Source organism: Corylus avellana, chromosome 3 (genome assembly GCF_965113065.1).
Source record: "Corylus avellana chromosome 3, dhCorAvel1.hap1.2, whole genome shotgun sequence".
In the NCBI taxonomy this organism is placed as follows: Eukaryota; Viridiplantae; Streptophyta; class Magnoliopsida; order Fagales; family Betulaceae; genus Corylus; species Corylus avellana.
In genome coordinates this window covers 9,466,943-9,476,500 of record NC_142492.1, presented here as the reverse complement: position 1 = coordinate 9,476,500, position 9,558 = coordinate 9,466,943, and positions in this window count along the sequence as shown.

The following is a 9,558-nucleotide window of genomic DNA, read 5'->3' as shown; positions in this document are numbered from 1 at the left end:
TAATTATTGTGAGAGTTTATCTAGAACTCAATTATCCAAATAAATTTCGAACTGGCCCATCACCTACTGAACAAATGGGTCTCATCTCATATAAACTCTCTCAATCTCTCTGGGTTTCACCTTTTTTTTTCTTTTTTTTCTTTACGTTTTAAGGATTATTTTGAGTTGTTTGGTAATTAAAAAAAAAAAAAAAGGCTGAGGTTGAGCAGTCGATGTTCCACCTCCCCCATGACTGGTGGTCTGTGGTTTTCACTTTTCACCTCTTTTAGGGTTAAGTGAAATTAATGAAGATGAAAAATGTGTGTGTGTGTACGTAGATATATATAAAACGCACCGGTTTGTAAAAAAAAAAAAACATAAATGACAGCCCACCAACTATATGATAGAGGAGTTACGTCTCATGCAGGCATGGTTGGCGGGGGTGGCTGGCTAAACTGCAAGGAATCCAACATGACATCTGATGGGATTGTACTCCTGACTGTCGGATCATGCATTTTCCTACCATCTTTCTTATGATTATTGCATTATATATATATATATATATATATATATATATATATATAAGATGGGATTGTACTCCTGACTGTCGGATCATGCATTTTCCTACCATCTTTCTTATGATTATTGCATTATATATATATATATATATATATATATATATATATATATTCATTATTATATTCAAATTATAAATAAATTTTTTATGATGTCATAATATCATTTTATCATTTTTATGATAAATTGTCACCACATTTTTTAAGCTAGTTTTTAAATTATTACTAATTACCATGTTTTTGAGTTGCCCAATGCATGCATAAAAATCTGCCATTATTTATGAGTTACCAAATTTTCCTGCCACAATAGAGAGGTGCCCCGAATGGCGGAGTAAGAAAATTATTAGTGTATGCGCCAAATTAAAAATATAATAAATACTTTAAAATAAAAATAAGGTAATTTATCGTGCAATATGTGTATTATTAAAAATATATTTATAAATATGTGTCAAAATTGATATATTAACAAGGTAATTAATATGCCCGTGCACACTAATACAAAAAGATAGAAAGACGAAAGGTGTCTAAAAATGCAATCAATGATCTTTTACACGAAAAGAATGAACGTGAAGCTCTCAATGAAATACAAAAGAGAAAACAAAACGTGTGTAGGGACTATTTAACAATCGGTCCAAAATCGTCCTTATACATTATTTTTTTATTTTTTTATTTTTATTTTTATTTTATTTTTTTAACAATTTGTAGGGCTACAACCCATACAAGCCTCCATGTGGCTTTTCCACTGGGTGCCCCACCTGTGTGGTATGCCCTCTAAATAGGTAAGCACATCCACCCCATTGAACAGATCAATGTGGTCGTGCAATCACCCCTTTAAATAGATGAGGGTGATCACATAATACCCCCTTTAAACATGTGAAGGTTGCGTAGCCTTCCGATTGAACAAATAGGGGAGGCTAAGCTGTCACCCCACTAACCCTTCTGAATAGATAAGAGTGTTTATGGAACCACCCTCTTTAAACAAGTCGGGATGCTCATGTGGCTGCCCCACTAAACATATGGAGGTAGCCGCACGATCACCTCCTTTGAACAAGTTAGGAGTACTGACCAACCTTCTCACTCCACAAATGAGGGTGGCCGCATGACTATCTCCTCTGAATAGGTGAGGGTGGCAAGCCACCTTAGTAAACAAATGAGGATGATTGTAACTTGCGCGACGAACCCTCTAGATACATGAGGGGTGACCCTACAAGTACTACCCATTCGAACATTTATTGTGTCAATTTTATTTTTTTTATTTTTTTTATTTTTTTGAAGTAAGAGTAATTTAGTAACTCAAACGCATGTGCAAAGCACTGCTACCATTTTCCATCTCTATTAATTGTCAATTTTAACACAGAAGGCAATTCAAAACATTATGATAATTTATAGGTCCAAGCTACAATAAGTTATAATTTCAAGACTAACCCGAGAATAGAGTGGTAGTTTGGCGGGCAAAACTATATTGTGAAAATGTCAAGGAATAGGATATGTTAGATGTGTGCTAGTGACAGTGGGCCAATTTTGAGGGTTGGTTACAATGGAAACAATTTGTTGGGCATTTGCACTAGAGTCTAACCTAAGCAAAAGAATGAAATGGAAATATTCTTCTTTCTTAACTTTTGTTTTACGTGGAAATATTGTTGCTTTGGGTGCAAGGAATCCAAGCATTATATATGTATTTATGGTTTAATGTCCATGAAGTAGCTGAGAAGCAATGCCCCCTTTCTAGTAATTTTTTGCAATTGTTTCTTGGAAGTGATTTCATAAAGAAAAATTATTAGGTTATGCTAAAAAAAGTCGGTACTCATCAACTTCTATTTAAAGTACTGTCTACTCATTTTGAAAAACTATATTTTATTTTATATTATTTCGTATTGTTTATGTGACAATTTTAACCCATTTTTAGATTAATTCTTGTAAAAAATGTGGTTGGTTGAGACAGCCACAGTGTAATTTAGGCAAAGAATGAGCTACAAGACCCACCTGCTTCGGGCAGCCTAAAGTATGGAGGCCTACTGCCTCCATTTTTGTAGGGTGCCCAAATTATAAGTAATTATAATCCGTTATAGTTTTAATTACTACATTCTCCTTATAAATTACTGTGGCAGTCCACATGATACTGCCATATCAGCGACAATCAACTTTAATTGTTTAGTTGTTGACGTGGTATAAGTATCATGTCAACTTATAAATTAACGTGGTATGTGTCATGTCTTGTAGTAAAAATTATAGCATATACCCTTAACAACATTCTTCCTTGATAGTCAACCCAAACTAATTAAACCCAAAAATTAGAAATTAGAAAAAAAAAAAAAAAAAAGGAAGAAGAAGAAGAAGAGAGAGAGAGAGAGAGAGTCTACTTTTACAAAAAATGAATGATCAACAACCATTTAGTGTTGTATTGGTATCAATCAAGATCATCTTAAGGACGGCAGTGTTAATAGCGTAACCAAATGTTGATGAACATTATTTTCTCAATTTTAAATGAATTGGATAATATTCAATTAGTTATAGTAGATGAATATTTTTGTCTTTTTATTTTTTGAGGGGACAAAAATACTCCTCCGCTATAATGAATTGGATATTATCCAGTTTATTTAAAATAGAGATAATCCTAATTTCAAATATTATATTTTGTTGCTCCTCTAATTCAGAGAAATTTATGCATGCATGTGAAACGTGCTAGTTAATTATTACACATGGGACCTCTCACGACAACTCGGTTCAGCTTTGATAACAATCATTTCCCTCGTGATGAGACTTGTGAGTATACTCCCTTCTAATAAGAGTGTTTTGAATGTGATTCAAAATTGGAAGATGCACCATGTCAAAAGATAAGGTAATTATGTGGCACATGGGCTAGCTTTCTTCTTCTTCTTCTCTCTCACTTTTTTTTTTTTTTTTAATTAAAAGTGGTAGGAGAGGGCAACTAACTATGGTTATTCTACTTAGGTGTGACCGTGGTAATGTTTGTCTACTGCGAATTGCTTAGGAAAGGCATAGACGACAGGAACTGCAGACACTCCCTCAATATCAATTTAGTTATAGCCTGACTTAATCCCACCAAGACATCAGTAATTCTCAAAGCGACTAATACTAATCAAACTTGTATAAGTTATTCTTCATATCGGAGAGGCGAATTTATGCTTTAATACATACCTAACTTCATTGAGTTTTTTTTAAGACCACTTAACCAACGCCACTGATAATACATGGAGTAGCTAAATCAGCAATTAAACAGATTATGAACAAAGGTTTTTATAAATAAATAAAATAATAATAATAATAATAAAGATTTCTAATTGTATGCTTTATTAGAGAGCCCCACGCCCTTTCTTCTTGAGTAGTAATGAAATGTGAAAGTTTTTATTAAAAATAATAAAAAATAAAAAATAAAAAATAAAAAGACAAATTTACAGCTATATTATATGTCACGAGATGGATTTTGTGAGGCCCATATATGGACCAACAAAAGGTAAAACCATCTTATTTACTTCTATAGACCAAAATGGAAAAGGAAAGAAGGTACGTTTCACTAGATGCAATGAGGATTGAAATCAAAGACATCCAATGCAAGGGAATGATCCTTAAAGGCTGCGTTTGGCAATGGCCAGCGAATTTAAATATCAACAATTACTATTTATTAAAAAAATTAAACTTTCAACATTTTTATTTTTTATATTACATTAATTATTTTTTATTACTATTTAAATAAAAAATCACTATAAAACAAAATTTTTTTACTTTTTCGTACTAAACATTCTTACTTTTTTTTTTACAATTTTTACTACAGGCCAATGCTAAACGGAGTGTTGTAATATGGCAGCTATATGTGAGAGTCTGTCTAAATAAGTAGGTTCAAATTATTCAAATATCTGTCTGAACATGCAAATCCTGACAAACTCACAAAAATTATCTTCTTTTTTTTAATTTTTTTTTTTATATAGCAAATAAGGAAATGGCAAATGGATTAAAACACTAAAAATGAGGTAGGTTCCCGCAAAACATACTCAAAAAAAAAAAAAAAAAATAGAGAGTGAGAAATACAAGTAAAAGTATTAATTTGATCATAAAATGACCCGATCCTCTCGATAAAGGCCGCTAAAAGCAATTTAAGCACCAAATGAGAACAACCTTATTATATGTCAACTTTACACCTGTTAGAATCCAATAAGACAGACTTATTGATGAGATTCTATCCTAAAAGAGTTTTATAAAGATGGGAATTTGAGCTTTTTGGTAAGAGTAGAATTTTGCTTTCTTTTTTCTAGAGACAAAAGAAGGGCTTCTCATTTTGGCAGAACATTAATAAGAAAGCAAAGGAGAGAGAGAGGTATTGGGAGTTGGGAGGATTGTCCTTGTACCAGACTTCACAGGACGAAATCCAGTGTCAAAACTTTCTACCTTTACTAGCACATAGAGTTGCTTAAGAGGCAATTCATTTCAACCTTTTTGCTCAGCTCAAAAGTCATTGGCATTAGCTAGAGCCTAGAGCTCATCAGCAGGCCAACCAGACTAGCCTTCAATGTAAACCACCATTAAACCTTTTAGGACTCAAAATTCATATCACTGTTTTCTATGGGGGCTTTTTGCTGTGGAAAAAGAACAATTACAAGGATTAAGATCTTCAACAATTTCAAACTCATTTGCCACCCAAATCTGAATATAAAATTCACATATCCGGTAAGTGAATTTTATATGGATTCTCTTATAATTACTAACAAATTGGTAGAGATTGATCACAATCCGAATTACAAGGCTTATTTGTCCCACACAAATAAATTATGTATTCTTGGTCGTCCGAACAATCCGAATTACAAGGCCTACTTGTCCCACACAAATAAATCATGTATTCTTGGTCGTCCGAACAAACTCCACAGCTACTTCTCATAAACGGTTCGAATTTCACATAAATTAAAACAGTCTATAGTAAGAGAGACTCCTATCCTTTTAGCTAGAGTTCAAATTTGGAAATCAGTGTGGAGTAGGTATTGCACCACCTTTTGGCTCTAGTATTAAAAGAATAGCCATTTAATTAAATAAATAAAAAGGCTCAAGGGGCCAACTTCCATACCCGACCCTCAAATTGTCCAAGGAGCCAAATCCCTTTTGTTTTTCGAAGTGTTAAGAGCAAAACTTGGCATTATCAAAACTCCTAAAACTAGGAAGATGGAATTCTTGTCGTGCACATATACTATAATGCAAGAATGCCAGCCACAAAGACAAATGCATCAACATCATATCATTATATTATCATTGTCGTTTATGTCTTTTTCTTTTCTATATTGGCGCTACCACTCTTTTGGCCGATTTGATTGTTTTTAACTCCTTAAATTCATAAACCCATCACTCCAAACCTGAAAGACTTCAAACTTTTCCTTATTTCATGGTCCAACATTAAGTTTTATAGCTTTAATGGTACACTTTTAAATGAAACACACAACAAAATTTTGACCCGAAATATATCATCTCTCCATTCCACTTAAAAAAGAGAGAATCCTATTCCTAAAAAAAAAATGTTTTGGGTAGTTTAACTTTTACTACAAGTCCCTTACAAACTGATACGGCAGTCTATGTGACACTGTCATATATTAGCCACAATTAAATTAAATTATTTAACAACTAACGTGATAAGTGGTACGTAAATTTACAGACAGACACAATGGTCAACATAACACTGTTATATCAGTTAAAATCAAATTTAATTATTTCTTCCTCCAAATTGTTGGACACATAAATTTTTTTTACTAATCCAATACCGCCATGTGATATCGTTTCCTCAAGTGTTATTTGACTTAAAAAGGTAATTGCGAGAACATTCCATTTGGAGTCTATTAAACTTGAATCACCCTTTGCCTGATTGCTCCAACAGTCCAACCCATTAGCGCCGTACCAACCCGATCCCACTAGGATCCAAGATTTAAAATGAAGAAAAAAAATATGGTAACACTTGGAGTAAGAGAAATGATGCATACTCTCCTACTCACTTTTCCGCTCTCTCTTCGATGTAATACTAAAAATTAAAATTTAATAATAAATCATCCAAAATTTAATAGTAATTTTTAGTGTCGTGTCAGAGAGTGCATTTGAGAATGTAAAAGTAGAAGTGTGGCCCTTTCCATCATCTGAATTTTAAAAAAATAATAATAATAATAATAATAAATAGTAGAAGTGTGGGTAGTAGTTTTCCTTCAAAGTAATATTACTTTTCACATTCATTTTATATGACTAATTTAACATGTGTAACTGTGTAAGGTACCTGTAAACGATTTTGATCCGATATTATTTATCTCACTTTTTTATTTTTTCAACATTTTCTTACTTTTTACATCACATCAATCACTTTTTATTACTATTCAAATAAAAAAAATCACTACAAAATAATTTTTTTTTCTTCATTTTTTCATATCAAACATTCTTACTTTTTTAAAAAAAAAAAAAAAAAAAAAAGACATTCTTACTTTTTTATTACATCAGTCAATTTTTGCTACTAAAATCTTTTAACATACACAACCCCTAACATGAGAAATCTTTTAAAACACGTGTAATTTATTATTACACAATACTTATCCCACAATCCTAATCAACCCTTCAATTTTAATTTTTTAATAAAATAATGTCTAATCTAATAATTAATTGAAATTGGCATATTAAATATTGTAAAATAATAATTTAGAATATAATTTTTTTAAAAAAAAAAAAGAAAAAAGAAAAGAAAAGACAAGGTCAAAACAATGACCTGGATAAGCATACACCTAATATAGGGATTGACCTTGTTCCATCAAAGCAGCTAGCATTAAGCCCTAATGTGTGTTTTGGAAGAGCGTGCCAAAAAGAGGCGACGGCGTGATTTACAAGAGAAAATAAGGTACCCATCGACGTCCATGGTGGGAAGTAGCAGTGGGGTCGCCCTCACAGCTGTAGCCTTGTCGTATTCTCCGCCCTATTAGATTGCGACCTGCCTAGCGTGGTCCCGGAACATAGTCATAAAAGGAAAAGAAAAAACAAAAAACTTGGAGAGGGAGAGAGTGTGTGGTCCCCCCACTCCCACTGCTTGGAGATTATCCGGTGTTTCGCTCTCATGCGGCCCCCACGATCCTGACCTTTCCTTTTCTTTTATCTTCCTTTGATCATGATATTTTATTTTCTTTCAAGTACCACCAAAGTCAATCCAACTGCTAATCACGATTAGATAGAAAAACAAAGAGTTAATAAAACCCCATTTCTCTTCTCTAATTTATTATACCAATTGTTATGGGAAACAATGGTGGCTTGGTTCTCCTGCAACTCCAAGAGAGGTTGGATAAGATCAGAGATTTGTAACTGTTGGGATGATTCTCCTGCTTAAATTTATTTATTTATTTATTTTTATTTGAACGATTCTCCTGCTTAAATTAACAAGAGTGATTATCCATTTCGACTTATTGGATAAGGATCATGACAAGAGCAATTTTATGATGAAGGTTTCATTTGATTTCATGTAATGGTGTATATATATATATATATATATTTATTTTTTAAAAAATTAATTAATTAACATAACAATTTATTAACCATGTGATATTATATACACCGTTAAATATATTAAACATTTAATCATAAAATGGCTCATAATCGTGTTGTCGGTTGGTTGAAAAGAGTTCAATATAACGTGTCGATATCTACACCCTTGGTTGGTTGTTGATTTTAGGCCCTACAAGAAATTAGGTTAGGTTTGATTGGTAGCCATGCCTGCTATTCTTTTTTAGGGCCACCATAGCAACATAGAATTTTGACACAACCTGCACATTGTGGCCTAGTGAATGAGCAATGAGGGTTTCCTAGGGGACAAGTATAGTGCCCGTGGAGTGCAGGCACAGACCAACTAGATTTTTACATTTCGTTGTGCTAACGGCTAAAGCAGTTTAACCTACTATGGAGGTGGCTTTTTTCCTCACAGATGTGGCACGCAAATGTTTGATGTTAAACATGTTGGCCCGGGGGCTGACCACTCCAAAATGTCCACAGCCTCTGGTTATCATTTCACTTCAAATTAAAATGATCTTTTTCGAAATGTGTTAAGCAGACCAGACCACCCCAATAGTACTTTTGGAGGCACTTTGGCCAACCCCAAGAGGTGTGGTGCAACCACCCCCATGGGTGGTCCGAACACCAACTAACTTTTTGTCTATTTTTTTTTTTTTTTTTTTTTTTTTTTTTTTGTGTTAATGTAACTTAGTTTAGACTAAACTGTTTATTTTAAATGAAAGACCTAAATTCCTCAAATTGCGGACCACTAGAAAATTGCAGAAAATCTTAATCCATTTTGGACATCATTTATTAAATGTCCCCCCCCCCCAAACTAACCACTAAAGAGTTTGACACTAGGAAGCATGAACATAGCCTAGGGTTTCCCACCCAATGGCAATAGGGGGATAAACTATTAACCCCGGTTGCATGACGAAAACTGATGAAAAGAAATTTGTCTTGTTTCCCTGCATGTAGCTCCTCCAATTTCTGTTTCAAAAACCACAAGATTAAAGAGTTGAGATATCAGGCAACTACACGACAAGGAATTATGAACACGACGAAGTAGTCAAACTATTACGGTAAAGCTAAAGCTTAGGACTATGGAAGTCGTTTTCGTAATTAAAGGTAGGGCCACAGGCCTAGCTCCTTGTCGACGAGGAAGTTGCTAGACATGACGGATACTGAACTTACAAGGGATTTATGGAAGATGCATGCAATCAAGCTTCTTCTGCTGATCGCCTGTCAAAAATTAAAACCCAACAGAGTTCGTTCGTCAACTTGTCATACCGCATAAAATAAATATCTGACCTGTAATTTGATAGTAACGTTAGTGTAATAAACTTTTGCACGTGCGCATTAGATTGATATTTCTTCTAAACATATCATTAGGATTGATGGCATAGTTGTAAACAGAGTTTGCATAGACAAGCTTGTGGGGGCGGGACATGGTGGCCATAAAGTGGTCCTCCGTATGCGATTCCCCCAACACCAAGGC